The 12,022-nt window shown below is 44.4% G+C and overlaps 1 protein-coding gene across 42 annotated transcripts in view; it reads right to left on the bottom strand.

Annotated features, from left to right (window-relative positions):
- The window catches only part of ARPP21 (cAMP regulated phosphoprotein 21), a 201,264-nt gene that overhangs the window by 133,312 nt on the left and 55,930 nt on the right, over window positions 1–12,022 (bottom strand). For 12 of the 42 annotated variants that reach the window (XM_074575347.1, XM_074575360.1, XM_074575369.1 and 9 more), the window contains exon 1: window positions 7,141–7,697. The exons of 12 other annotated variants lie outside the window; for them this stretch is intronic. The gene's annotated coding sequence lies outside the window, so the exon portion shown is untranslated. Of the gene's footprint in view, window positions 1–5,154; window positions 5,429–6,041; window positions 6,084–7,140; window positions 7,698–7,845; window positions 8,889–12,022 lie in introns of those variants that run through there. 18 more of the 42 variants (XM_074575352.1, XM_074575364.1, XM_074575372.1 and 15 more) reach the window with 5 other exon arrangements.

Raw genomic sequence — 12,022 nt, 5'->3', positions numbered from 1 at the left:
TTTAGAATGGACCAATTTATTTGATGTGTTTCTCCTAAAGCTTTTATGACACCATAAACATTTCTGACTCCATGACAAATACTTTATAATACATTAAGCGAGCTCATTCAAATGATTCTAAATGTTATGCCAATGGCAATGTATTTAGAAATGGAACTGTCACTTGAAAATGGAAAAATCTTAAAGTTTAGTTTGAACCACAGCAATTTACTATTTACTTTTGTGCAACTGAAGGCGAAGCACTTCAAATTAAGTTCAATGGCACAAGCACCCAAAAAGCACAAAGTAGGCATACTCTCCAGAAGTGCACCATTACGCACCTTCTTCACATGAGAGCATCGACACCAAAGTCTGCTCCCCAGTAACACTTCCCATTGAATTCAATATTAATTAGTATGGAGCGTTTAACTATACAACAGCTTAACTGTACTTATAACATGCTTCTAATCACTGCAGTTTATCTGCATTAGCTTCATTCAGCCGAAAAGCCTTGCCATCCCTCTTTACTCAGGAACCAATTGTGGTAACTTTCTTCACAGTAAATAAAGCATTACACCACTGGAAGCTCCGCAAGTCACCAAACCCAAGATGCATGCACTCCCTGTGAAGAAAAGCACCACAATCTGACTCTTACATTTAATGATGTAATGAAAATTTACAAAATCCTTTCCGTATTGAAGGCACAGGGAGACTTCAACTCACGAGGCAAGAAACATATAAATACTGCAACAGGATTAATTAATGACAAAATTATTAGTTGTTCAGGCATGCTTTTGATAACAGAATTCAACTCCTAGAATATAAAAATGGCTCTGGTGATTTTATGAATCCAGTAAAAAATCACTGCTGTTGTGACCATAAAAACTGGGATGAAACAGAAGCCTGAAAGTAGTTGATTCTTATGTATTTGATGTTTATGTTTTAGCATAGATTGCAAACAGAAGACAAAAACTCTGAGAAATAAAAAACAGAGTATTTACCAGTGGGGGAAGGGGTGTGGGAGTTTTTGCCTTTTTTTTTTTGCCTAATCACTGATTATTTTTTAACTTTGTCCTGCTGACCATTTAAGCTTTCCTTTGACTCCAGAGATTAAAGTCATCCAGTTTAAGAAAAAGAGAGTTTTATCATTTGGAAGATGTTACTAAGGCTCTATAATTTTAACACAGGCGCTGTATAAACAGCTCATAAATAAAACATAGCATTGCCTAAGACTAAATGAGAAATATACTAGAAAGCATTAAATTACAAGAATACTTTTCATAGGACTTCGCTTTCTCATGGTACTCTTCTTGTTAACTGTGACTTTTGGCCTGAAAAGATCAAGAGCAGACATCTGATTTGGAGAAAGAAGCATAAAAGCGTCCCAGTTTCTCTGTGAAAAACATCTTCTTTCACTTATGAAAATGCACTTCTCACCTTACATACTTCAACATATGCTATGTGAACATGCCTGCCCTGAGAACAGTCTTACGTGGTTACTGCCTCCATATATTGCCAGCGACTATAAAAAAAATACTCTAAACCCTCTGCTTCAGAAAGTCATTGGATATCCAAGTCATAAATTTCAAATTCCCAGCTGTCACTGCCTAACTACGCCTTCTGCATTTCAGCTAAGTCATGCTGTATGACATTATCACTCTCTCACACTTCATAGCTTCTTCAACATTAACAGAAAAACCTGTGGACTGTGTAGTATTTTTCACCATGTTTATCACAGTAGCAATTACTTCATCTAAATAGCTCTTATGAACTCACTCCTGTAAAATATGTTCTTTTGTTTACTCGTTTCTCTGTATTTCCTCTCAGCAAAAGGGAACGGGGCGGAGTACACCAGTGATGTAACGTTTTCAAATACCAGCTTATTACTTATTTAGGAATCTGGAATGATCTAACATGGTTTAAAGATCTCGCCATGCGATTAAAACCCGATGCATTTGAATGAAAGGAGGCCTTTTCCACAACTCCTGGAACCTTAGGAACCATAAAGAAGTGTACTGATGATGGATGACCTGAAAGCCTGGAAACCACAACACTGAAAAAGGAAGCGGTAGTAAAAACTGGCAATGTTACTAACAGGTGGAAGAGCGCAATTGCGGTTGGACAGTATGAAAGCGTTTGTTTGGGTTTTTCTTCTCCTAAAGGCAACAGAGAGCTTCAATACTCTTCCCCCAGAATTAATGCTGGATTGCACATGCCACACGTGAAGTATTAATATAGATCATTTATGTATTCTTAGGAAGGAAGATAAGCTACCGAAGAACACAGGAGACCTCTAAATAGTAATCACTCTTAAACAGGGTCACTGGCAACACATCATCAAGTTTATCTACTGTAAAACCACCACATGAGATAATGCAGAGTCTAAAACTAGAGTTACTTCAGACATCTAAGAAAATGATGTGCAGTTTACCTCTTACATCCTATAACTAAATGGTTTGAACCTTCACTGACAAATGAGGACCTACTTGGAAAGAACCCATCACAGATGTCATTTATCAAGAAATGAGTCTTAATTAAAACAAGTAGTATTGTATTTTTATGGCGTAATGTCTTCTTTTATTTTTCTAATAAATTGTATGCGCGCGCACTGGTATACTCACGCAAACCATAGTGGCTGTTATTATGATTTAAGTCTCCTTAAACAAGAACCCAAGAAAAACATATCCTGTCCACAAACAGTAACCACTATGTCTACCTGAATTTTTAGGCATGTTTAATATACTTCCAAAAGAAACCAGGACCAGACATGAGTTATTCCTTGCACTCTTTCTGAAGGCATTTCCTTGCTAGAAGCATTTATCATTAAATTATTATGTAAAAATGAAATATTTGTAATAAACAAACATGTAATTTATTTACATCTACATGTTTCTGGAAGTCACCATTTCATCTACGAAGTGGAAAAATTAGAAAACAAAACAAAAACCAGCAATTAATCAGGGAGCCTTATCATCCATCAGTGACACGCAAAAGACGGGAGACTGGAACAGGTCTCATTTGATGGCTGTCAAAAGCCAGATGTGTGACCTCACATGGTTTGCATAATTTATCTGCAATTCAATTTACCCAGTCTCGAAATGGGGAAAATCCTACTTACCTGGACTGCAGTTTGTCATCAAAACAGAACGCGCCCTAGAAACACATGTTATCACACAGATACAAAGACATTCATACACAGTACTTTCAAGTCTTCGGAATCAAAAGTTCTCCACTGGAACGTAACGAGTCTTTGCCATGTATTACTTGTTTGATGAATGTTTCAATCTTCTAGAAGAAAAAGGGACCCATTTGCTTGACTTACTACCTGCTGAGAACATTAATACAGAACTTCATAATCTAATAAATGAATGAACAGGGGACAAACAGATTTTGCAAGTTTATTGCGCGGTAGTTACATTGCTTCTCAACTGGCCAATCTTTAATGGTATTTTGGAAAACAGATTACTTAACACAAATAACATTTTCTTTAAATAATCCTGTAAGTTACAAATTACCTTTACAACTGAGCAAATAAATTGAGCTGAGAGCACTCACTGGATCAAGCCATTCATTTGTGAGAAGTCCCTATAAACAAGGATTTGCCAATCTGCCAAAATCATTTTCCTACTCTGAAATTAATGCCATCAAAATTGATAATACCACTCAATGCAAGTTACAGATCCTGTATGTTACAAGCAGAGGGGCATATCATCAGCTGGTGTAAATCTATACTGTTCTTAAAACCAATGGAACTACATCAATTTGCAGCTGCTGAGGATTTGTCCCTGCGTCTGTCTTTACCGCTGATAAAACCATCGAACCAAACCCTGGATGCACTTCCAAATTTAAAGCTCCCATTGACAGTACCGAGAGTGATGCCTACAGGAAGAAAGGCAAACTCTAAGCAAACCATCCTAGAATTAGCGCACTTCCCCCCCCCCTCGCATTGATTCAAAATTTAGTTGTTAAAATCATAACCTGGGAGGAAGCCAAGAGTACTGCAGATTTTAAAACTTAGTTTTCTTTTATGTGTTCCCAGAAATTCTGTTTAGTAACAGTGATTTATCAGGCCAAGACCAGTTTACTGTAATCATGCAAATAACCCCAGTAAAGCCCAGAGGAAATACAGCATCATCAGAAACATGATTTGGCCCACAGTTTTACTCCGCAGGATAAAGTTTCAAAAAGTGACTGTTGCACTGTTCTTATCTCTTTCCAAGATTTATCATTACACCTGTATTAAAAATCTCACTGTGTTTCCTCTATCATCATCCTTATACATTCCTTATGTAATTTTTCCTCCAAGGATACAATGCAGTGCAACACTCGTGTAAGCAACCCTCACTTGTACACTTAGCCCTGGGGCAGTGAAAAGGACTAGGATACAGCAGAAACAAACGATTGCCTGAAAAAGGATTTTGCAGGAGGGGTACTCAGCCATTTCTTAGACCACCATCCTGTAAAACTGTAGGCAACAGAGAGAGAAAATACAGTTGTTTTATAGAAGACATCTTTAATCAAGGGGAGTTTCTCTACGTGACTCGGAGTGCGCAGATTGTTGCGAATAGCTAATAAGTGTATTTCTGACTACAGATACATGGAACTGAAGGAGGTAGTTCTTCCAAAGTATCGACATGCATCTTGCACAATGACATATGCTGTAATTATCTATAGGCATTTTCCTTTACACATACATCGCAAGAGGTTTACAGCTGCTTTCATTCTGCAAGCATTGCATGCAACAAGGATTTTTAGTATCAACTGAATTAACTTTTAACCACAAGGAATAAAACCTCAAAACTCCTGCTTCAGGAGGCTACCAATAAGAACATAAATAATTCATCATTAAAACTGGTTAGCACAAGAAAAAAAAACATTTTTAAGATGTTCCTCAGCGCTACTCCACTGTAAGGCATTTCAACATTAAAAAAAGAATTAGACTGGAATATTCTTCTTCAACTTAAGCATATCCACAAACAGTCAGATTGATCAACTGCACAAAATCACTTCCTATCTAGTTTGTTTCACACAACTTTTTGAAAAGATTTTTTTAAAAATCATCTTAGACACCACAAAACAGCTCAACTTAAAACCAGCTAATTGATCACCTTTCTGCACAGCTGCATTTTCTTTCATTAACCTAATAGAAATATTTGAGGGATTTCCCCTTTTTACCTTCGCATTTTTCCTTTTCCAGTATCCATAACCAATCATTGCTCTGTTCTTCCATTATGCTTCGTATATTGCAGAGTGAGAAGCATCTTCGTTAAATAGTATTAAAAATAGAACACACCCGATCTCCCCACCGGAGCATGCTCTGACAGTGCTGATACCACAGCTCTCAAGGTAACCATGCCCAGCTGGGAACCAAGAGGCAAAGTCAGTGTGCGAGATTAGCAATTTGCAAGCTTAATTGTGCACACAAACTTGCCTCGATCCGTGACGAAGACTGCTAAAACAAAAATCAGCGTGCAGTTAAATTATGCGACTGAAAAGTTGCAGGTCAGTTCACAGTATTTCTCTTTTCCCCTCCCCATCACCCTCAGCTTCAACTGCTTTGTACTTGCCTAGAATTTACATATGCCATTTAGAAGAAGGCACACCGGGCATGCATCTAGCTCAGCGCAATGGTAGAGAAGTCAAACAGGTGAGCAAAAAAAACCACTTGTGCTGCTCTTTAATGCCTTTGTTCCCCCTCTCGGCATATTTACAGCAATGTCACACACGGCAGCGGGATGAATTTAAGCAAAACCGCAGACACCTGGGAAGCGCAAAGACGGGAGGGAGGGCGAGCGGAGGCGCAAAGACACACCTAGCACAGCAAAACGCACCCGAAATTTGAGCGTGTTCCCCCCCGCTGGCCGAAACGGTAAATGAATGCAAAAAACAAAAAATAAATAAAATAACAACAATTAAACAAGGCTGCGCAATGCTTGCACTGGATGAGCATGTCTCGGTAAGATCTACAAGAAATATCGTTGATACGCACGCACAAGTAAAGCAGAATTACACTAAGCGGAGTAACATTAACTATTTTTTATGAAAAAAGACTGCTAGGATACCTAACGATATGACTGTAAGTCCTGGACTGTGATCCTCCTTCACTGCATGCAAAAGAAAAAAAAAAAAGAGACATGCTAAGGAAGCATCAAGTAAAGCTGTTACCCTCAAATCGCCACCCTTAAGAACAATGCCAGTCAAAGAAGCCCAGGCTTTCCCTCCAGCAAAGCACGGCTTTTTAAAGCATATCCTTCGATGTTGTTCACAAATCAGCGAGTGAAAGTTGGCGGGTTTTTTGGTTTTTTTTTTTTACAGTTTGATACGTTTTAGCCTAAAACGACCGCTGGGAGGAGGGAGATCGCCTCCCGCAGCTCCCCTCCTCGGCGGCGCTCACCTCCCCAACCTCAGCCCCGTTCCCAGACCACCGGCTCCGGGGCGGGGGCTCCGCCGTTGTTTTTCCCCGTCAAACCGAGCTCTCCGGCCGCCTCACCTCCGCCTCCGAGCCCGACCCACCGGCCGCCCCTCCGCGCTCCCGACGGATCCGCCTCTGCTCGTTACCGGCGACAACTTTCCGCGGGGGCCGCCGGCCCCGCCGAGCCCACCCCCCCCCCTCCCGCTTCCCTGCCTCCCCGCGCCGTACCTGGCTTTCACCACCTCTACCCTGCCGCTCCGAGATCCCGTGTGCGAGGCTCCGGCACTGAAATCATCCTGCCCCGCTACACTATGAATGATACCCTTTTTTTTTTTTTTTCTTTTTCTTTTTTCCCTCCCTCCCCCCCTCCCCCGGGTTAAATACCGCATCTTCGAGCCGGAATCCTGCAGTTGCTATAAATAAATGCACATATCGCGTGTAATAAACGCAAGCCCCAGCCTCCATGCACAGCTCTTATTTCCCTCTCCCGCCGCTTTCTACATGCTCAAGCCGCCCTGACCTCAAAAATTAAAAGATCACGGGGGGGGGGGGGGGAGGAGGAGGAATGGGGGCGAATGACTCCAACGACATGACAGAAGACACATGCTGGAACGGAAAATAAATAATAAATAAATCGCAACAACAAAGGACATCACGCCACACAAATGTCTACAGATTCTGCTTTGGCTTTTTTGGTTTTGGGTTTGGTTTTTTTTTCCAGTTTTTTTTTTTTTTTTTTTTTTTTTTACCTTGCCTGAAAACGGGATCTGCCCCCAGCGTCTTGGTGGCTCGGGTTATTTTTGGTTTGTTTGTTTGTTTGTTGGGTATTTTTGGTTGGCGGGTTTGTTTATTTTGCGGCAGATAACGCGGCTGTTACAGTACAGTGCCCGTCTTCCCACAAGACATCGTCTCTTCCTCCGCCTCCGCCTCCTCCCCGGGAGGAGATCCGCCGCGCTGGTGGCCGGGGCGCGGTGGCCGCGGCCGCGGCGGCGCCGCCGCCCGACCCGCCGGCCGCCTCGCCTCTCCCCGCTCCGCTCTCGCTTCGCCCCTGGTCCGCCGCCGGGCTGCCGTCGCCTGCCCCTGCCTGTAGCGCTGCCTGTCCGCTCTCCCTCGGTGCCTGACTGGATTCCCTCTCGCTCCTCTCTGCCTGTCTCTGTCCTTTATCTGCCGCGCTGCGCTGCACTGCCTGCCTGCCGCTCTCTCCCTCTCCCTTTCTTTCTCTCTCTCTCCCCGCCCACGCAGCGTGGGGCGCCTCGGACCGCAGGCAGCGGCGCGTCGCTTCCTCGCCGTGCTCCGCGCTCGCTCTGCGCTCAGCGCCGCCGCTCCGGCGCGTGCGGGCTCGGCCGCCCCAACAGCCGCCTCGCAGGAGCCGTTGGCTCCGCCGCCATTTGCGCGCGCGCGCGCCCAACGGCCCCCTCCCTCCATTCCCCCCCACACTACCCCCCTCACCCCACCTCACGCAGACACGCGCCGCCCGCTGACTGTCCGGCCGGGCGCTGACTCTCTCTCTCTGTCTGTGGGGTGGGTCGGTCTGTCTGTCTGTCCGTCCGTCCGTCCGTCCGTCCGTCCGTCCGTCCGTGTGTGCGTGCGGCTTCCCGCACGCCGGCCCCTCCAGTCACGCTGCACCCCCCCACCCCACCCCCAGCCCATCCCCAGCCCGGAGCGGAGACAAAGCACCCGAGCGGCGCTAATAAGGAGAAAGCTCGTTAATCTCCTCCGATTCCTTGTTATTTGCTTCCACCCACGCCCCATCGCCCCCACCTCTCCCCCCCCCCCAAAAAAAAAAAAAAAAAAAAGGGCCCTTGACTCCAGAGGACAGCTTCAGGGAAGCTACGGGGAGGGTGGTTTTAATTGTTATTATTTTTGACGGTGAAACCCGACAGCATCCGCACGGATCAGCCGGGCCGCTCAAAGGGGTTCCAGAACCAGCCCGCAGCAGATTTTGGGTGGTGGCAGATGAGCCACTTAAAATGGGGCACATGATCCCCTTCCCCCTCCCCTCCCCCTCTCCCAGCGTGTCTCCATGGAGGGTCTGGCGTGGTGGTGTTTCTCCAGGAGCCTCGCCGCACACCAGCAAGGCAGAGGGAAACACACGTTTCCCCAGCACATGCGTTTCCAACACATAAAACCTTTGCTATCCATTTAAAAACCGTGCCTTGTTTCACCCAGCTGAATACATCCAGGCGTTCACGCTGCACCCAGCCGAGAAAAGGGCATTTACCTCTTTGCTAGGTGGCTATTAATATGCAGTAAAATTATAGCTGTACAACGCCAAATGTAATTGCCATAGATCATTTAGAGCAGATCCAGCAATTCAGCTGCTGGAAATGCATGCTCTGTGAATAACCATGCATCTGGTACAATGCCCTCTACTACAATAACCTGAAAGGAGACAGAAGCGTCTGGTACTCGCTGCAATTAGTAATCCTGTAGATGAAAAATAAACAGTCAATAAGTACAAAGCAGCAAGGTCCTATGAAATATAGCGCTCATTTCTGTCTACAGCGATACAAATAACCCAACTCCCACAGACAGACAATTCTTATTTAAAATATGCAGTTAAAAATGCACTCCTTTCATTATGCGCTTTCAGAAAGTCCTCGTTACAAAAGACAGTTTGCCACAATTAACAAATGTAGAAGAACTCGTGCACCAGTCAGACACGGATGAACATACAGAAGGCTGGGGCGAGGGGAGGTGTGTGTGTGTGGGGGGGGAACGTTTGCTTTAGCAGGTATTATCCTGGCACCCCTGGAATCCCTCTTTCCCCTCAGAAGCGAACACCTGCTTTTACCAGGGACCGCTGGCTGGAATTGGACTGGAAGAATACAGCGAGCAATGAACCACGACAGGGTGTGCATTAGCGGGCTCCTGGTGCACGCCTCAAGTCATCAGAGGCATTCAGCCGGGCACACCAAAACCCGTTCCGCTAATGCACCTCCCGGGGTGGCTTACTCCTAGCCTGTGGCTCCATCAATTTCATTACTTAACTTATCCCCGCACCGTGTGCCACAAGTTGCATTTGAAAGCAAAAAGATTGGCAGAAAAGGCTATGAATGGCACTACGCTGAAGCGCGCTACGGCTGGCAACGGGGGAATCGCAGAATCATAGAATGGTTTGGGTTGGAAGGGACCTTAAAGATCACCTAGTTCCACCCCCCGTGCCATGGGCAGGGACACCTCCCACTAGCCCAGGTTGCTCAAAGCCCCATCCAGCCTGGCCTTGAATACTTCCAGGGATGGGGCATCCATCCCTGGAAGGGACCTGGAAGGACTGTTTCTGTGGTTTTGAAGTGTTTCTTTCAGCCATCTCCACTGTGGACCCAAGTCTGTTTTCCAAAATGGCTATCAAAACCATTTTGAACGTGCACTGAAATGCCATGGACCTCACCTGGCTGCTGCACATCACCCCTTCCCTCCCACGCAGGCGTCCCAGCTAAGGGAGAGGAGGCAGGCTGCGTCGGGACGTTAAAGCAGTACTCACTTGTGCCTTCACTTAGACCTGCCTGAGCAGGAAAGGGGGCGAGGGGAGTCAATGTTTCAAAACCTTACCCTAGTCACTAGGCACAATGAACATGTAAAACAGACACGTGTCCACAGCGTGTCTCCCACCGTTGGGATACTGGAGTGACTTCAGAGTGGGAAGCGTCGAAGCTGTATGTCAGATTTGTAAGTAGATAAAAATTCATCCAAGCTGTATTACTGGCAGTTCAGTCCGTGGCAGGATGTGCTTGGGGCAAGCTACCAAATGCTAAAAGATGCCAGCTACGGCAACAACAAAGGAAATACTCAGAAAAAAAAAGTCCCAGTACCACTCCAGTATCATGCAAGCTAGTATTTCAGCTCAGAATGGTAAGCAGCTTCAAACACAGCATGTGCAGAGAGGTGAAATTGCCTCCCTTTGTTGAGAAGTCACCTCAGACCTTATCGGTCAGATGCGAATCTAACAGAATATGCATCCCACACTCCCTCTTCAGGACTTTTCTTTGCAGAAGGAAAAATCACAGTCATTGCACAATCACAATATCTAAGAGGTGGGGAACCACAGCCATGGTTTGCTGCTGCCTGTGCTGATTTGTAAACATGCACGGGGATAACTGTCCATTTAAGCCTCGTGGAAGTCAGCAGAAGCTGTGTGTTTAAACAGAGGCAGAATTTGATAAACTCTTCAGACCTCTGACACATTTTCCTGTCTGTTGCATAGACAGACTTTGGGGATAATAAAAAAAAAAAAAAAAAAAGACACACAAGACCTAGTTCTCCAAATACGTCCTTGAATAAAGCACTTAATTGACCCAAAGCGCATGCTTTCTAGGGCTCTGGTCTTGCAAAATGCTCCTGTGCAACAGGACCACCCTACAGCAGTGAAGCATACACGCGCTATAGGTACACAAAATTCCAATAGGCAGCACCAAACTCTTAAGCTCAAGGTATTTTTGAAGCATGACAACAGGTTACATTACTTCTTCACTGCGAGCACACAGTTATCTCTGTGTTATCTCGATTTCACTTGAAATCAAGGAAACCTTAGTGGGCTCTCAAAAAACCGACATCAGATTGCAAGTATGTGAAGTCAAACAGCCAGAGCTTCACGCAGTTCTGCAATCGCGGGAGATTCCTGTAGTAGAAGGCAGGCAGTGGTACTTAATACATTAGTCAAAGCTTGCATGACTGGTTGCACATTTCTTCTGCCTCTAGTCATTTTTCAGTGAAAAAAAAATAGCATATAAAGTCTGTTGTGTTTTGGAGTCATGGAATGATTCAGGTTGCGGCACAACAGTATGATAAGCTAACTGTTGATGTGTTTTATCATAATCTTCTGTAAAAGAGATCAGTCTTAGGGTTTTTTTGTCGCTTTTTTTAAAAAACTTTTTTCCATTTGTACGTCCTACATGTTGCAAACAAATTAATCATGCATAATTTGCAGATGGACTTAAAAATACTGCACTTGTATTTAAAATGGCACTTTACATTATGTAAATATACCCAAATTGCTCTAGTTTCAAACGCTTCTCAGGAAGAGCTAAAATATGTATCCCAGCCACAACATCACAAGTGAAGGAAAATTAACCAAGCAATTTGCGTACAGCTTGTACTGGTAGCCCAGATTTGCTAAAATATGAAGCTTTATACTATTCCTACCAAAGTCAGTGAGAATTTTGCAATGGACTTCATTAGGATTAATATCAGGTACCTAAATCTAAGACTCTCTCTTTGGAGGAAGATCAATGAATGACCCTTTAAAAGTATAATTGGTTGCTAGAGAGGCTGAGGAAGGTATTTTTTTCCCCCTAAAAGCAAAGCATCATTTCTTTGTGTTTGACATTTCAAATCCCCTCTTAGCTTCTTTTAGAAATCCCAAAGTGTTTGATGTGCCATATCTGTGTATCTTGAAAAGGATATTCCAGCGTGAAGTTCCTCACCTCACCAAAAAAAAAAAAGTCATCTGATCCCCCCTCAGACCAGAAACTGCAGCTCCTGCTCAGCTGTGACTCTCAAAAGAAAAGGAGCAGGAATTTGAACTCTAGCTTTGACAGCTAGCGTTGGTGCAAATGGTCTCTCTTCTTGTAGCCTTTTCCTTAATTTATGTTTATAGGCAGGAGGACTGGGGGGCTTTCGGGTGACAGTGTT

This window comes from Larus michahellis, chromosome 2, assembly GCF_964199755.1.
Source record: "Larus michahellis chromosome 2, bLarMic1.1, whole genome shotgun sequence".
Lineage (NCBI taxonomy): Eukaryota > Metazoa > Chordata > Aves > Charadriiformes > Laridae > Larus > Larus michahellis.
This window is presented reverse-complemented; position numbering and strand designations above follow the sequence as displayed.